Genomic DNA, 15,789 nt, shown 5'->3' on the forward strand with positions numbered 1-15,789 from the left:
AGCATAACCTCCCTAGTCTTAAACTCCATTCCTCTAGCAATGAAGGACAAAATTCCATTTGCCTTCTTAATCACCTGTTGCACCTGTAAACCAACTTTCTGTGACTCACGAACTAGCACACCCAGGTGTCTCTGCACAGCAGCATGCTTTAATCTTTTATCGTTTAAATAATAATCCCGTTTGCTGTTATTCCTACAAAAATGGATAACCTCACATTTGTCAACATTGTATTCCATCTGCCAGACCCTAGCCCATTCACTTAACCTATCCAAATCCCTCTGCAGACTTCCAGTATCCTCTGCACTTTTCGCTTTACCACTCATCTTAGTGTCATCTGCAAACTTGGACACATTGCCCTTGGTCCCCAACTCCAAATTATCTATGTAAATTGTGAACAATTGTGGGCCCAACATTGATCCCTGAGGGACACTACTAGCTACTGATTGCCAACCAGAGAAACACCCATTAATCCCCACTCTTTGCTTTCTATTAATTAACCAATCCTCTATCCATGCTACTACTTTACCCTTAATGCCATGCATCTTTATCTTATGCAGCAACCTTTTGTGTGGCACCTTGTCAAAGGCTTTATGGAAATCCAGATATACCACATCCATTGGCTCCCCGCTATCTACTGCACTGGTAATGTCCTCAAAAAATTCCACTAAATTATACACAAGTTTTAGGATTAACAGTGATTACAAAGTGCATCTTAATCTACAATGGTCCCAATCCCTTTTCAGCACAAAATAGGACTGCAGGTGAATATACTCTCCACTCTGAACCATAAGCGAATGTTTGTGGATGTCTCCTCCCAGATGATGGTCATGTTACATGAGAATTTTCAAACTCCACTCCCAAAAACACACTTTAAAAATCTTCTCTTGTAATAATGCTTTCCCTTAGCGGTTTGTATTCCGAAATCCAACCCAGGTTTTCCAAATTGCACTTTTAAACAAAGCCTCCACTACAAACAAAGCTTCCATTTCACTCAGCAGGGGATCCAGTCCAGGATTTTATATGACCCCCCCCCCCTTTTTAGTTTTCCTTTGTCTGAACTGCTTTTACACAAACTCCGAGATTCAGTCATCAATTTCCGCAGTTATTTCAACTCTCATTCCACAGGTTTAGCAAAATCTCACAAACCTGAAAAAAATAATTCAGATTTCTCTCTGGTGTCTCCGGCTTCTTCTCATTTCAGTCTATCTTTACTGAACAGTGCTCTGTTAGAGTACCTTTAATCTGCGATATCTTGGAAACTTCTCTTTGTTTCTCTAGTTTCCTTAATTTCAGATCTCTGCACTTCACCTGTTAATCCATGGTATGGTTTTTCTTCTAGCAAAGCTAAGAGTGATAGCCTTCTAAAGCAAATGGTTCTAGCAAAGCTGCCCTCCCTCTCACTACCTATCTCCAACTGCCCACACATTCAGCTAAAATTAGGAAAAAAGTTCTCAACCTTACAAGGCCTCAGTTACTGAGCAACCACTGCTAGTTTATTTATTCTTCATGCAGTGGCCTTCTCTAAGCACAACAGAAACACAGTTGGAACCAACCAACCTCCACACATACAGACACCCATGCCCAGCATGAATCTAACCATAAACCTTCCAGGCACAGAAACATTAAATTAAACCCATGTTAAACTATATCTTATTTTTAATTTTTATCAATACAAATCCCTTAAAACTACCTTTGCTTTATTAACACTTCTACCCTAACCTTTCCAGTCTCTCTTCGCAACTGAAACAACCTCTCAAGTCTTGACAGGTGCCCATGTAAACAGGCAAGCAACTTTTCAATTATTTTTATAATTCCTGTAATTTGGTGCCCAAACTTGGCTTATTTTATCTTCCATACAAAACGCAGGCGGAACACCAATAGCCCTTCCCACCATCCAGGGCCCTTAACATCCTCATATATCAGCCATTAAGTATATGGATTCCAAATTCACCCAACCAAAGCTCAAGTATAGCAGTCTCTCATAGATCAGTGGCAGGTCAAGAGCAATAAACGCTGGACTAGTCAGCAATTTTATTTGCCTTTTTATACTCAATGATATATATTGCTACTTTTAATGGAGGAATGTACATAAATATCACAGTACCGTTGCTGGTCCAAGTCTTTGATCTTGCTTAGTACTTCTGAAGTTGAACTGTATTGGCCATTCATCTGCCCACCTATGCTCCAGATTTAGCTTTTCACAATTTGAGCCCACAATTATCAAACCCTCCATTTGAAACAGTAAATTTTCCCTCAATCCCCAAATCCAGATTATTTAACTTTACAGGAATAAAAGTTACAACACATCTTGAGAAGGTGGTGGTGAGCTGCCTTCTTGATCCGCTGTAGTCCCGGAAATGTAGGTACACCTACAGTGCTGTTAGGGAAGGAGTTCGACCCAGCGACAGTAGAAGAATGGCTTTATATTTCCAAGTCAGGATCGTGATTGAATTGAAGAGGGGGGGTGGAAAAGAGAACTTCCAGGTGGTGGTGTTCCCACGTATCTACTGCCGTTGTCCTTATCTAGATAATGGATTTGGAAGGTGCTACATAAGGAGTTTAAAGAGATCAAGGAATATGGGGAGGAGGGGGAAGAAAGAGGGGGAGTCAGGATCAGGGTATTGAATTTGATGATCAGCCATGATCATAATGAATGGAGGAGTTTGCACATACTCCCCGTGTCTGTGTGAGTTTCATCTCCACAACCCAAGGTGGATTGGCCACATTAAATTTCCCCTTAATTGGAAAAAATTAAATAATTGGGCACTCTAAATTTTTTTTTTTTAAATGATCATAATGAATGGTGGAGCAGGCCGGAAGGGCCGAATAGCCTCCTCCTGGTTCTATTTTCTATGAGCCTTTGTGAGTTCCTACATTGCATCTTGTAGATGGATCACACTGCTGCTACTATGGGACAGTGGTGGACGGAGTTTGTGTAAGGGATGCCAATCAAACAGGCTGCTTTGCCCTGGATGGTGTGAAGCTTGTTGTTGGTGCTGCTGCCCTCATCCAGGCCAGTGAAGAGTATTCCATCACACTCCTGACTTGTGCGTTGCAGATGGTGGACAGGCTTTGGGGAGTCAGGAGGTGAGTTACTCGCCGAGGGATTCCTAGCCTCTGACCTGCTCTGGTAGCCACAGTATTTATATGGCCAGTTTATGGTCAATGGTAAACCTCAGGATGTTGATAGTTGAGGATTCAGCAATGGTAATGCTATTAAATGTCATGGGATGATGGCTTGATTCTCTTATTGGAAATGGTCATTGCCTGGCACAAATGTAACTTTCCACTAGTCAGCACAAGCCTGGATATTATCCAGGTCTTGCTGCATTTAGACATGTATTACTTCAGTGTCTGAAGAGTTGAGAAAGACGCTGAACATTATGAAATCATCAGCGAGCATCCCCACATCTGACCATATGTTGGAAAGAAGGTCATTGATGAAGCAGCTGAAGATGGTTGGGCCTGGGACATTATCTTGAGAAACTCCTGCAGCGATGTCACAGGACTGAGATGGCTCACCACTCTTTGTTTGTGCCAGGTATGACTCCAACCAGTGGGGAGTTTCCCACCAAATTCCCATTGTCTCCAGTTTTGTTAGGGCTCCTAGATGCCTTACTTTGTTTTTAATATAAATTTAGAGTACCCAATTCATTTTTTCTAATTAAGGGGCAATTTAGCATGGCCAATCCATCTACCCTGCACATCTTTGGGTTGTGGGGGTGAAATCCATGCAATCACGGGAGAGTGCGCAAACTCCATACAGACAGGGACCCAGAGCCAGGATCAAACCTGGGACCTCAAGCGCTGTGAGGCAGCAGGGCTAATCCACTGCGCCACCCTCTTGATGCCTTACTGCCTTGGATGTCAAGGGCAGTCGTCACTCTTGCCTCACTTCTGAAATTCAGCTCTTTTGCCCATGTTTGAGCCAAGGCTGTAATGGGGCAAGAAGGCGAGTGACCCTGGGTTGTACACAAACCGAGCGTCAGTGAGCAGATTATTGCTGAGTAAGTGCCGCTTGATATCACTGTTAATGATCCACTGGGAGATATCGCTGACGTGCCCATTGGAATAATACAAAAGTATGCTTCCATTTTGACTAACTTCCCATCAGCCTCGATCTTCTTTCCTTCAGTCATTCCTCGGTCAGTTTCGAACAGTAGTATGTGGATTATGGCCCCTGTAACAATCACAAGGTCTTATCTAAAGATCAGGAGAGGAGCGTTCAAATTCCACAATAGCTGCTGAGGAATTTAAGCCTGGTTAATAAATAAATTTGGAATAAGAAACTAGTATCAGCAATGGTGATCATGTAACTAAAGGACTGGCATAAAAACCTATTGGTTCACCTAAATCCTTTACAGAAGGTTGGCAGTTACAGCAGGCGGTGAGGAAAGCTAATGGCATGCTGGCTTTCATAGCGAGAGGATTTGGGTATAGGAGTAGGGATGTCTTGCTGCAGTTATACAGGGCCTTGGTGAGGCCACACTGAGTATTGTGTGCAGTTTTGGTCTCCTAGTTTGAGGAAGGACATTCTTGCTATTGAGGATCCCCAGCTAAGGTTCACCAGACTAATTCCCAGGATAGCAGGACTGACATATGAAGAAAGGCTGGATCAACCGGGCTTGTACTCACTGGAGTTTAGAAGATTGGGAGGTGTTCTCATAGAAACATAAAAATCCTGAAGGGACTGGACAGGCTGGATGCGGGAAGAATGTTCCCAACGTTGGGGACATCCAGAACGAGAGGTCACAGCCTCAGAATAAGGGGCAAGCCATTCAGGACTGAGATAAAGAAGAACGTAGTCTCTCAGACAGTAACTTGTGAAATTCATAGAATTTATAGTGCAGAAGGAGACCACTCGGCCCATCGAGTCCGCACCAGCTCTTGGAAAGACCACCTTACGCTTCCACCCTATCCCCGTAACCCCATCTAACATTTTTGGACCCGAAGGGCAATTTACCATGGCCAATTCACCTAACCTGCACATCTTTGGACTGTGGGAGGAAACCCACAGAGACACGGGAAGAATATGCAGACTCCCCACAGACAGTGACTCAAGCCGGGAATCGGACCTGGGATGCTGGATCTGTTAAGCAACCACAGAAAGCTGTTCGTTGGGATATATTCAAGAGGGAGCTGGTTATGGAGAGAAAGCAGGAGTGGGATACTGAATTTGCATGATTAACCTGATCATATTGAATGCTGGTGCAGGCTAAAGGGCCGAATGGCCTACTCCTGCACCTATTTTCTATGTTTCGAAAATGTACCACTCTTACGTGGTTTGGCCTACATATGACTCAAGACCAATAACAATGTGGTTGACTCTTCAATGTCCTCTGAAGTGGCCTAGCAAGCCACTCTGTTAAGGACAGCTACGGGCAATAAATGCTGGCCTTGCCACATTGTGAATGAAGAACTACCTTTAATTTAATTCTCACTTCCTTTGAGAAAAGTTTACATGTAACCTTACCAAATTTTAAAAATCAATACCAGCCACTCAATCTTTTTCCAAGGAATTCTATCAGACCTACAAAAAAAGTAAACTTCATTAAAAAGACCGTCATAAACTAGACACAGTGTTGAGATAAAAGCACAAATTCCTTCATTGCAAGTGTCAGAGTTCTTCATACTCTCCTCGAGGGGCCCACTCCAGATGTTTGATCAGATAAAAGATTGGTACTCTTACACAATACGAAGGGCACTGCTGGAGATGCCATTCCTTGAAACAGGATAGTAAATGGAAGCCCCGTGCTCCCCCTTAAATGGGCATAACAGATCTGTGGCACCATTCAGGCACCCTAGGCAACATTTATACCTCAAATCAACACCAGCATAACCCATGTGGTTGTTGTTCTCACTGCAGCACGCAACTTGGTCATGATTCCTTACATTACGAGATGTGACCAAACTTCAATTAGGACTTCTAGTGCTTAGCAACATCCTTTTCAACTTTTGCAAACTTATGCTGGGGACTGGTTTCTTTAATATTGAATGTTAATAGCAGCGAATGCCCTGTTGGCTCAGCTGGTAGCCCATAGATTTTCTCCTCCTTTCTAACACAAACATATACACATGCAAATACTTATACAAGCACACACTTACTTTCCAACAGAAGTGCCCTGCACAACCAACAGAAACATTGTCCAATTCTCCCTTTCCCTAGGGCGAAGGTCCAAAAACCAATTGGAGTTCCCAAACTATACCACAGCCCAAAGCTCAAAGTTATCTAACAACAGATCAACTTTGGCATCTTACGATCTATGCTGCTCAGTACAACCTGGCATCCGTTTAATACCTTCAACTATCAGGGAATTCCTTGAACAACATGGTGGCGCAGTGGTTAGCATTACTGCCTCACAGCGCTGAGGACCCGGGTTCGATCCCGGTTCACCATCTGTGTGGAGTTTGCATGTTCTCCCCGTGTCTGCATTGGTCTCACCCCCACAACTCAGGGATGTGCAGGGTAGCTGGATTGACCACACTAAATTGCCCCTTAATTGGGAAAAAAATATTTGGGTACTCTCAATTTATTTTTAAAAACCTATGACCTGCAATCAAGGTGATGTTGATTGTAACTAGGCAAAAACACAGTACAGGAATGTAATTAAAGTGGACTACACCACTGCCGTATGTTTACTTCTGCCATGCTACCCACTATACAGTATATTCTTGTTATTTATCTGGCTTCAGAGAAAAGCATCACAACTCTCCAATATCCTGATGCATAACGCCATGGCCTGGACCCACAAATGGCAAAAGGGATAAACCAGCTCCCACCACTAACACAAAGCAGTCTCAAACCTATCCGGATTGCATTATTTCAGATACAAAGCATTACGAAGCTTTGCGAATGCTGGCCCGTGCTAAATAAACAGGAGCCACTTCTTTGCAGCATCGCACCTTAAACTCTCCTGTATCAGTCTTGGCTCTTGAACTCCAAGCAATAACAACCTCCTCGTAGTCCCAAGTAATAAAGTGACATTGTGAACTTCAATCCAAGAACGATCTTAGCTTCACATTGAATTGACATCCCGATTGTTTACCAATATCTCTTTCTGAAATGCTCTATGACAGATATTTCAAGTTTAACAAAGTATCCATCTTCTCTGGAGTTGGCCGATTATCTTTGGGACAGAAACCATTTATTGTTCCCTCTCTCAATCCGCGGATTGCTGTTGGGATCTTTCATTTATCAATTTTTTCTTACCACCTCCTCATTGCCTTCCTGATACCATTCACCTTGAAGGTGCTCTTTTATACGGTATACAATTATTAACATTTGTGTCGAAAAGCTGTACATATCGGCCTTGAGAAATCTCGGGGTCAAGGCGTAGATTCTTCGAAATCCTTTCGCAGTGAAAAGATTTATACATTCTAGCACAGCTGTTCTTAATTAAAGTCTTTAACTATAAAAATGAACTAACCCAGTCAAAGCAGAGCCATGTAGATGGGTGAACGTGGAAAACAAGACGTTTGGAAGGTTAATTAAATCATGCCAGTGTTTTTCAAAATCACGATTTAAGTAATCAAAACAAACAGCAAAAGGTGTACATCACAGAAGCTCGACGGTTGTAAAATAAATTATATAATTTCTGACATGATTATTTCAGAAAACTGTGGAAAGTTCTCGAAAATAGAGAAAACCCGGTGAGTGCAAAACCTGCAAGATTCTAGGGTTTAAGAAACAGCAATAAATTAGAAAATGTGCTTGAACTGCTAAGTAATAACTTAAAGAAAAAACTTAATGCGAGGTCAGTTAAGCTAGGACGAGGTAAAACAAGACAGACCAGACCAGGAAATTCTACTCATCCTGCACACATCCGAGGTGAGGCCCTGGTGTTCCAGGGCAAGGCTAGAGTGGGCCACGTCACAACAGCCAACCAACAAAGCTGGAGGCTGTATATTGTATGGTCATGTCTAAGGGATGGCCCAACGTTCTGACAATACATTGAATGGATAGTGCAAATTTAACCATGGTAAATCTACAATCTTGTGTGGTGAATACAACTTTATAACTGAGCAAAGCTCAGCCAATTCTACAATACTATGATAATTCAGTCACCACGGTGTCTGTAATGTTTTTTGATGGTACACATCCAATTACTTCTGTGTAATTCACATTAGTCAACATTGAGATAGTTTTATGGTAATCATAGATGTTAACCCATAAATAAAGTAGCACTGGTTAATACATGGCTGCTTGCCTAATTGTTAACTTTGTAAATAGTAAACAATTTACACTTTGCTCAAGTGTTGTATGGAGTCCTTGTGTCAATGATTTGCACTGGTTAACTACCAGTAAGTTGAACTGGGATGTGTGGGCAAATTCAATTACAAATCTTATAAACCCGAGGCATCTGCATTGGTTGGCTAAGGAAAAAAGATTCAACTTGTCACTGGTGTACGCAATCCGTCAAATTTTGGGCACATTTCACACTTATTTCACAGCATTTAGCATTGAAAGGCTGACAAATGAAACCATATGAAAATCAAACTGAGCCACCGGGAATGGGTTCCGGTATTTGCAGGCGAGGGATTTTATCCGGAAGCAGGTACCGTCCTTTCCTCACCTGCCACCCCAGGGGCTACAGGACAAGATGGTATCAAGAACAGGGGTAGGGGAGGGAAAAGTGTCAGAAATTTAAAAGTAGTTGATGGATTGGGAGGGAGCAGTGAAGCACAAGTGGGAAGAGTTGAAGGCTGGGATGTGGGAGGAGAGTGAATGCATCGTCGTTGCGTGCTAGGCTTAACCTCATCCAGTTTAAGGTGGTCCACAGGGCACTTATGACTGTGGTCAGGATGAGCAGGGTTTTTTGAGGGTGTGGGAGGTGTGCGGGTGACCCGCGAATCATGTCCACATGTTTTGGGCATGTCCAAAGCTTGGGGGATTCTGGCAGGGGTTTGTCGACATTATGTCGGAGGTCCTAAAGGTGGTCTTGAGCCAAAAGCGGCGCTTTTCGGAGTGTCAGAAGACCCGGGAGTCCAGGGGGCGAGAGAGGCCGATGTCTTGGCCTTTGCCTCCCTGGTAGCCCAGAGACAGATATTATTAGAATGGAGGTACTCGGGGGCCCCCCTAAACTGGGGGTGTGGGTGAGTGACCTGGCAGAGTTTCTCAGGCTAGTTCGCCTTGAGAGGGTCTGTGGAGGGGTTGCCCGGAGGTTGCAGCCATTCATCGACTTCTTCGAGAACAGTTAAGATGTTGGGGGAGGGAGGGGTTTAAAATGGAGGTGGTATGGGAGCTGGGGGGCTGGTTGGTGGGGTGTTAGGCATTTAGTCGAGTTGGTTATTTGCAGCCCTGTTGGCTTGTTTTGTTCTGTAATTGTGTTTGTTGCACAAATGCCTCAATAAAATATTTTTCAGAAACGAAAAGAAAATCCAACTGACCCAGGTCCAATTCCGGCCTTTTGTGGAGTTTGCACTTTCGCCCTGTGTCCGAGTGGCTTTCCTCCAAAATGTGACGGTTAGGAGGATTTGCCATGCTAAATTGCCCCTTTGTGTCCAAAGGCATGCAGATTAGGTAGGGTTACAGGCATAGGGAAAGGGAGTGGGCCTAGGTAGGGTGCTCTTTCAGAGGGCTGGTGCAGACTCGGTGGGCCGAATGGTCTCCTTCTGCACTGTACATAATCCACCAAACCAATTTGAAAATAGTGCACCTCTTAACAAAACATTTCAAAAACTATTTAACCCATTATTTATCAACTTCATCCAACACGGGGGCAGCACAGTGGTTAGCATTGCTGCCTCATGGCACCGAGGTCCCAGGTTCGATCCCGGCTCTGGGTCACTGTCCGAGTGTAGCTTGCACATTCTCCGTGTTTGCGTGGGTTTCGCCCCCACAACCCAAAGATGTGCAGGGTAGGTGGATTGACCACACTAAATTGCCCCTTAATTAGGAAAATGAATTGGCTACAATAAATTTATACAAAGAAAAAAAAACTTCATCCAACACTGCAACTTTCTATTCCAGTGATTGTTAGATTGTAATTGAATTCCAATTAATTCATTACCAAACAGGATCACATCAGTTATATATTGCTTCAGTCAATGGCCCAGGTCTTCCAGTCTCCAGTGGAAGTGCTGCCACAATAGCTCCATGGGAATCACTTGGGAAGGTTGGAGCAACTAGCCTGCTGTCAGGCACCCTCGGAAAAGTCTTCAACTCCGAGTTAGAGTTAGTTGGTTCTAACTTGGAAGAGCAATTGCCTTGCACTGGGAACCTTCTGAAAAAGCAATGTTAATTGCAAATTTTGGATGGTTCTAATATTACAAAGTAAACGGGCTTCTGGGTACATCCCCTACTGGCACCCCAACAGGACTTTCCTCCAACCCCCGCCCCCCCAAACAAGCCAAATGCCAAATCTCCCCCCAACTGTTGACCGACATGCTACTGCCCCAACCCCCCTAGGGACATGGCTAATGTACCTGCGATCAAGTAGCCCTCGGGAATGTGCTGCACGACACACATTTCACCAGGCTCCAAGTCTGGAGGTCGGGCAGATATTGCTTGCCTGGAAATCCAGGCAATCCTATCTGGCAGAGTGCCAATCGGAGTCAATTGCCACTCTATCGGAAGTTATGGCCCACGATGACTCAACAACACAAAGTAATGATACTTCATTTTCTGGTCACCTTTACTCTACAATAACTCACATTATTAATATACCCTGAATATTGTCAAACATCCCAAGGCACTTCACTGGCAATTCTGTAAAAGATGACACAAAGCCAACCAAATATTACAGGAGATATTAGAGCTGAGGAACAAAACCTTGTAAAATAATAATCTTTTTTAGTGTCACAAGTAGGCCGACATTAACACTGCAATGAAGTTACTGTGAAAATCCCCTAGTCGCCACATTCCGGCGTCTGTTCGGTACACTGAGGGACAATTCAGAATGTCCAATTCACCTAACGAGCACATCTTTCGGGACTTGTGGGAGAGGAAACGGAGCACCCGGAGGAAACCCATGCAGACATTGGGAGAACATGCAGACTCCGCACAGACAGTGACCCAAGCCTGGAATCGAACCTGGGACCCTGGCGCTGTGAAGCAACAGTGCTAACCACAGTGCTACCATGCCGCCCATAAGAAACAGGCTTTGAAAATCGCTTATTGTCACAAGTAGGCTTCAACTGAAGTTACTGTGAAAAGCCCCTAGTCGTCACATTCCGGCACCTGTTTGGGGAGGCTGGTGAGGGGATTGAACCGTGCTGCTGGCCTGCCTTGGTCAGCTTTCAAAGCCAGCGATTTAGCCCTGTGCTAAACCAGCCCCTTTTAGAGACCACCTAAAGGACAGCACTGCTGCCTCTCACCGTCGAGGACCCGGGTTCGATCCCGGCCCCAGGTCACTGTCCATGTGGAATTTGCACATTCTCCCGGTGTCTGCGTGGGTCTCACCCCCACAACCCAAAGATGTGCAGGGTTGGTGGATTGGCCACACTAAATTGCCCCTTCATTGGAAAAAAAAAAATTTGAATTGGGCGCTTTAAATTTATTTTTAAAAAGCACCCATGAGGGGGTAAAAAATTGGCAGATGTCAGGTTGCCCATTTTGGCAGCAAGACCAGAAAAACAGAACCTTATATAAATGGAGAGAGATTGCAGAAAGCTGAGGGGCAGAGAAATCTGGAGATCTTTGTAATAAATCACAAAAAGCTTGTATGAAGGTACATTAGAAAGGCAATCAGAATATTGGTCTCAATTGCAAGGGGGGGGGGGGGCAGGGAAACAGAGTATAAAAGTGGAGAAGTCTTACTACAGCTGTACAGACATTGGTGAGACAGCACCTAGAGAGCAGTGTACACCTTTGGTCTCAATACTCAAAAGGAGGGATACAGTTATATTGGAAGCTATTAGGGCAGCACGGTGGCTCAGTGGGTTAGCCCTGCTGCATCACGGCACTGAGGTCCCAGGTTCGATCCCGCCTCTGGGTCACTGTCCGTGTGGAGTTTGCACATTCTCCCCGTGTTTGCGTGGGTTTCGCCCCCACAGCCCAACGACGTGCAGGGTAGGTGGATTGGCCACACTAAATTGCCCCTTCATTGGAAAAACTGAATTGGATACACTAAATTTATTTTTAAAGAAAAATATTGGAACCTATTCAGAGAAAGCTCACTAGTCCCATTCTTGGGATGAAGGTGTTGGGGAAGGTTGAGCAAGCTGTGCCTGAGTTTAGAAGAATGAGATGTGATCTTATTGAAAAGATTCTGAGGGGGCTTGACAGGGTAGATCCTGAGGATATTTCCCCTCGTGAGGGAATTGAGAACTAGAGGGCATGGATTAAAAATATGAGGTCTTCCATTGAAGACGGAAATGAGGAGGAATTTCTCCAAGAGGGTGATTAGTCTTTGGAATTCTCTTCTCCATAAAGAAATGTAGGCGGAATAATTTTTGAAAAATAAATTTAGAGAACTCATTCAATTTTTTTTCTAATTAAGGGGCAATTTAGCGTGGCCAATTCACCTATCCTGCACATATTTAGAGTGTGGGGGTGAGACCAACGCAGACATGGGGAGAATGTGCCGAAGATAACTAGTTAGCGCCAGATTTTTTTTAAAATTTGACAATGGTGTCAAGGGTTATGGGGGAGTGGGCAGTCAGGGAAGTAGAGTTGAGGCCACAATCAGATTATTGAATGGTAGAGCAGTTTTGAGGGACAGAATGGCCGACGCTTGCTCCTAATTCTTATGAACATTTGATACTGACATATTAAGGTAGGTGAGCCAAGGTTTGATCAAACCAAGGAAAAGAAGTGGAGAGGTTCAGGGAGGTAATTCAGGTGCACTAGTCACTCCATGGCCACCAATGGTGCAGTGATTAAAATTAGGGCTACACAAGAGGTTAGAATTGGAGGAGTGCAAATATTTTGGGAGGGGGTTGCTCTTGGATGGGATTGTAGAGATAATAAGGGCAAGGCCACGAAGGGGTTTGAAAACACGCAGAATTTTGAACAACCTCAAGTTAGTGGAGGATAGAATATGGAAGGTCAGCCAGGAGCAGAAGGGAATAGTTAAGAGATAACAAAGGGTTTGAGAAGTGTATGACCTGAGGGAGAGATGGAGTTTGAGATGTTGAAGAAATAGAACTAGGTGTCCTTAGTGGATGGGGTTGTGGTTGGGAAGCTAATCTGGGGGCTCAAACACAAAATCGAGTTGGCAAATGGATGGTTCAGCCTCATTTGCCAGGGAGAGTGATAGAACTGGCGAATAGGGAACAGAGTTTGCCATGGGGACCAAAGACCTGTGGGGAGATCACTGGGCTAGCAATTTGTAGGTCCAGCCGTCCTTACCCCGTCTGGACTACATGTGACTCAGTTGGCTGGACAGCTGGTTCATGAATGTGGAGAGGCGTTAACAGCACAGGTTCAATTCCCATACCAGTTGAGGTTATTCATGAAGACCCTGCCTTCTCAACCTTGCCCTTTGCCTGAGGTGTGCTAGCCCTCAGGTTAAATCACCACCCATCAGCTCTCACCCTCAAAAAGGGGAAAACAGCCCATGGTCATCTGAGACTATGGTGACTTTACTTACACGTGACGCCAGTCCCACAACAATCTGGTCAATTCTTCCGCACTCTAAAATGGCCTAGCAAGTCACTCAGAGCAAGGGCAATTAGGGATGGGAAACAAATGCTGCTGTTGCCAGGGACACCCACATCCCATCAAGTGATATATAAAACAAAGGCTTTGGTTTTCCCAATACCATATTTGATTAGAGGTCATTCCATCCAGTACTACATGCAATCTGACAAAAGTGGAGTTGAGGGATGCCGGTGGATAAGAATTGACCAAGGCACTGCAGATAACTCCCCTGGTCATCTTTGAATAGCGTCACAAGATCTTTTGGCGCAGTTGAGTGGACAGGTGCAATTTTGGTTCAATATCTCACACGCAAAACTGCACCACCAGTAGTCCAATTTATCTTTTGTCCTTTTGGAATATAATAAGTACATTAAACTTCTGGGTTTATCATGCAGCGGCAGCGAAAACAGCAGAACTTGGCGTTCCATTTCTTTTAGTGGCGAATTGGGCTTAAAAACATTGGTTACAAGTGTTAATTTTTTCATTTAAATGGCCCAATAAGGCTGAAAGGCCCAAGTGGTTTTAATTGGTTCAATTTGTATCACAATTCCGCAATCCCAATTATATTGTTTGAGGAATTAGAAATACCATGCATAATTTAAAGAGGGTCTTGATTATTCACCAAGTACTCATTTTTCAGGCTTTGTTGCTAGCGTAGCTCAGGCTGTCAATCTGAACAGGGAAAAAACGTGCACCTGTAACTTTCTTCAGCCTAAAAGTCACCGAGTCCTTTTTCAAACTCCCAACAAACAAAATGCAATATTTCAGTAAAACAATTTAAAAAAGGGCATCTGAAATCCACTTGAATTGTGAAAAACAAACACTCGAATATAATTACAGATTTTTAAAAATTGGGTTGCACTTTAATCAGGAGAAAGCAATTTGGACTGGAAAACAAATAAAGATGAAGTAATGGTCCTTGCCAGTCCATTACCCACTGCAGGTAATTTTTGGAGCAACTTAAGACAATATGCTTTATTTTTATTACCTTGAGCATTATTGCTAACAATTTTCTGAAGCAGCTGAGTGACAACACCGACATGCGCAGAACTCTGCCGCTGACAGAGCTGGAAGGTCACACACAGCTTCCTACGGCGCTGAGGACCCGGGTTCGAATCCCGGCCCTAGGTCACTGTTAGTGTGGAGTTTGCACATTCTCCCCGTGCCTGCGTGGGTTTCACCCCCACAGCCCAAAAATGTGCAGGGTAGGTGGATTGGCCACACTAAATTGCCCCTTAATTGGAAAAAATAATTGGGTACTTTTTTTAAAAATTTTTTTAAAGACAGCAGCACATAACACCAGTTGATATTTAGTTGAGGGACTACCTGTATTGTTGGAGCTGCCATTATTTAGACAAGGAGAGAGAGAGAAAAACAAAGCTAATGTTTAGAGTCTGCCTGATTCTTCTTCAGGGCGATGTCACGCAGACTCGTGTTAACTCGGTTCCTCTCTCCAAAGCTGCTGCCGGACCGGAGTCTTTCCAGCATCTTCTGTTTTTGGTTCAGAATTCCAGCATCTGCAGTATTTTGCTTTGGCTCTACTGCCTAGTTTCAGTAAATCCCCATTTGAATTCCATTCGGAATTCTTCCAACAACCGAGCCAGCAGCTAGCTCTCCAATGGCCGACACCAAAAAACAGGTCTCGTCACATCATAGATGCATGATACATAGAACATACAGTGGAGAAGGAGGCCATTTTGCCCATCGAGTCTGCACCAACCCACTTAAGCCCTCATTTCCACCCCATCCCCATAACTCAATAACCCCTCCTATCCTTTTTGGACACCAAGGGCAATTTAGCACGGCCAATCCACCTAAACTGCATGTCTTTGGACTGTGGGAGGAAACCGGAGCACCCGAAAGAAACCCATGCAGACACGGGGAGAACGTGCAGACTCCGCACAGACAGTGACCCACCGGGGAATCGAACCTGGGACCCTGGCGCTGTGTAGCCACAGTGCTAGCCACATGTGCTACCTCGCTCTAGGGGCTGGTTTAGCTCACTGGGCTAAATAGCTGGCTTTTAAAGCAGGCCAGCAGCGCGGTTCGATTCCCGTACCAGCCTCCGGAATGTGGCGACTAGGGGCTTTTCACAGTAACTTCATTGAAGCCTACTCGTGACAATAAGCGATTTTCATTTCATTTTTTCATTGTATGCAAAACGGCTGCCACCATTGCCTGCATTAACAGCAATTCTATTCCCATGA

General features: G+C 44.2%; 1 protein-coding gene across 1 annotated transcript in view; it reads right to left on the minus strand.

The window, feature by feature from the left end:
* Positions 1–15,789, minus strand: part of LOC119962503 (exportin-1-like) — a 56,969-nt gene that overhangs the window by 38,102 nt on the left and 3,078 nt on the right. The window lies entirely within an intron of this gene.

The sequence above is a fragment of the Scyliorhinus canicula genome, chromosome 2 (genome assembly GCF_902713615.1).
Source record: "Scyliorhinus canicula chromosome 2, sScyCan1.1, whole genome shotgun sequence".
Classification (NCBI taxonomy): Eukaryota; Metazoa; Chordata; class Chondrichthyes; order Carcharhiniformes; family Scyliorhinidae; genus Scyliorhinus; species Scyliorhinus canicula.